Consider the following 3,420-nt stretch of genomic DNA (forward strand, 5'->3'; position numbering starts at 1 on the left):
TGGGTTGAATGATAGCTGAGCAAGCCGGTAAATTGTCCTTTCCAGAAAGGAGTGTTTGTCGTAGACCTGTCATGTCAACAAGTCCATTGTATAGTGTCATGTTGAGATGTGAACTTAATCTTACATAGATTTGACAGCTAAGTCTAGTTAGCACCAGACCTTCTGACCTACTACCTCCATAAACTCGAGAGAGATAGCGAAATCTTAAGATTGCATGGTCCCGTGAGGGCGTTTTTGACCTCCAACGAAACTACACTCATTGCACACTAACACCGTGCTAAAACCTTGCAAACTTGAAGTGCTATCGCAGTTTAGGATCTTATGAAACTGTTTGATTAGAAGACGAGCTTAGATGCGTCTTAGCCAATCAGATCGTAGGATTCATAGTTATTGACCGCAATTTTAATGGCATTTCACTCCAGTCTTCCGTTCCCCCTGCGCGACAGCCAGACTTTGAGACCGCAATTTTTAGATTTGTACAAATTCTTCCTCTATTTCACATTCAATTGTATGCTTATATTTATTCGTATTAAACGTAGAATTAATACCCCATTAAAAATTTAGAGAGCGCGCTGGAAAAATCAGAACCTTTTTAGCGTCACTTAAACCAGATCACCAAACGTATCACATTACAATCTAAGTCCTCCCTCGCGTCTAAATAGAATCTATATTCCTCCATATGGACGCAAACTCCTGGCCGTTTCTCAAAACACTAGAAGCAAACTCTTAAAAAACGTTTGATTCCCACCCGACTAAGAGTTCACAGGCCGTAAGGAAAGCTAAAACCATTCGGGGGTTTATGAGACGTTGGTTAATGTCTTTTTGGATTGACAGCAGACGACAGGAGAGGAAATGCTGGAGATTTATAGAGTATTGAAAGGAAGGGCATGGCTGAGGTCGAATAGCAAGTGGGCCAGATTACATGGACACCAAAATTATCTATGTTACAAACTTGCATCGAGTAATACAAAGCGGGTGACGGCAAGGTCACTGAATTTATACCACAATGAACAAAGAAAGACCCTAAGGCGAAATCTTTCTTCTGGATTTTTGAGCATCGAAAATACGTTCCACACGCGTAACAGCGAAAGGAAAAGAAATGTTTATGAAATAGAAGGGAAATAGTACAAGGGAAGGAAGAGAGTAGAACTTTTAGTGACCGCATTCTTTCTTTTCAGGGGCCATGGCTATTTAAAGTTTTATATAGTAGTTATTGACTTGATTGAAGTACACAAGGTTCTAAGGTTGCATGCGGCAGGCGTGCCCTGTCTCGTATTGGGTTCATAATATCATGTAGCGGATTGTTTGGAGTATAAAGTAGATCTAAGTGCCTCTTTGATTCCTATAATAAACAATTTGTACCGATTGACTCGCTCGTGTTGTTATTCATTTTTTAATCGACTTAGATTCGAGCTAAATCCATGTACAATATGGCTTGCGCATCGATTAATATTTTGGCTTTTCTGCCTTGGTTTCTTTTCTTTCTCGTTTTCTTTTTGCTCCTGTTCTCTTCGTTCTTTCATTTTTCATTCTTTCTCTCTCTACAATGCATTCATTCTTTCTTTCCTTTATTTATTCATTTAATTTTCTTCTTAGATCTTTCTTTCTTTTTCTTTCTTTCTTTCTCTCTTTCTTTCTTTTTCTTTTCTTTTCTTCCCAACTTCTCGTTTATTCGTTTCCCTCTAACAGTTCTCTCTCCTTCGTCCATTCGTTTCCCCTCTGTCTGCCGAGCAAATTTTGGGTGGTATAATGAGCCAGGGTAGAGGTCTTCCATTCCCATACAACCCCGGTTCGATTCCCTTGAAACCAGCGTCAGAAATAAACAAGTTTGAGGGCTCAATTAAAATGAGAAATGGGATAGGGATGAGGAACAAGATATTTTGCGTCAGAAAAGAAAAAAAGAAAAGAAAAGAAAGAAAAAGAAAAAGAAAAAGAAAAAGAAAGAAAAGTAGAAAGAAGGAAGAAAAGAACACGAAGAACCGTAATAAAAGCTGCCTAATGCTCGAATAAAACTATTGCTATGTCGGTGTCGCATTCTTTATTTAAATTTCAATCTCGTTCGAAGTCGGTAAAATTTCTGTTTTATCAATCACTGAAGCACTCCAAATGGACTGTCATCTCTGAAGCACCTCGGATTATCCAGCAAAAGATCCAACAGGACTCTTGGTTCAGTTTGTCACGTTATAAAATTATCATGTAGTTCTGTTGTGCCTAACAATATTAATATCATTGGTATTATTTCATTAGGTCCGACCTTATGTTGTTTCTAATTTTGGCTCTTTTTCTTTTAAATGTCAGTTAGTCAGAAAACGTTTGCTAAGGGGGTGCGGACAGCGTGTGCATCGGCAGTGCTCTTATCTCTAGACTATGCATCTCGAAGTATTACATTGAAAGCATTACAAGCGCTAACAAGCAAATCTCAAAAATAGACTACGTTTTGACTGTTGATTTTTTTTAAATTTAAAAAAAAAGCTTTTTCATTACATAAATAATATATTTTACGTTGAACATTCACGGAGTGATTCCGGAGTCTCCCGAGCCAGAGGTTCATGACTATAAAGCACTCGACTCAGAAGGAATTGGAATTTAAAAGTTGAAAGTTCGGACGGAGGGCGAAAGCACAGGAGAGAACCAACACGCTGCGTGTCGTTTTGCTCAGTACTTATGAATCATGTTCTTCTAGACATAAAAATGAATCGTTGCGTTTGGTTGTCCTCACTTCAGTCGGACAAATGTCTTTTATGTTTCCACTGAAGACGAGTAAATTCCTTCTAACTATTGTGGCATGCGCTAGATTAAAATTTCTCTTCTCATTCAAGAGGGTATTGATAATTCAAAGTCCAGGATCCAGTGTATTGAATTTAAGTAACCAATATATAGAGCATCAAGGCTGTAGAATTTGTATAGGCTTTATCTGCTGGATAAGGATTTATCTGGTGGATAGCGCTATTCAGCCTTCTCGTGCAACAGGCACCAGAGCGACTAAGAAAAAATATACTAACTGAGCGCGCAGAACGGAAACACCTTGTGCTCGTGTAGGTTACAATATGAGGTCAACACCATGCCATTACGAAAGGGCCCCCTAAAGAATGTAACGTGAAGACTTGTAAAATAGCGAGAAGTGTGCGCTGGAGATGCCGAAACCTTGTGAACAACAGAATCTTTCACGACACTAGCATACTTAGCGGTCTTAAGGTATAGCAGATTAAAAGATCGAGTTAGCACCCTTATACTGATGACCAAAGGTCGTACTTGGGCCAAATATTAGCAGAAAGCGGGGCTGATGAAGGCTGTTGAGAGAATAGGACTGCAGCATCGACTATAAACATAGGCGCGCATGATTTGAAGCGAGTAATGACTAGTAGAGTGATTTTCGTATGAGTGGAAAATGATACGGTAAACTCGAAGCTGTAATGTGGC

The sequence above is a fragment of the Actinia tenebrosa genome, unplaced genomic scaffold, assembly GCF_029948245.1.
Source record: "Actinia tenebrosa isolate PJP-AT-01 unplaced genomic scaffold, QUT_ActTen_1.0 PGA_scaffold9__36_contigs__length_13948895, whole genome shotgun sequence".
In the NCBI taxonomy this organism is placed as follows: Eukaryota; Metazoa; Cnidaria; class Anthozoa; order Actiniaria; family Actiniidae; genus Actinia; species Actinia tenebrosa.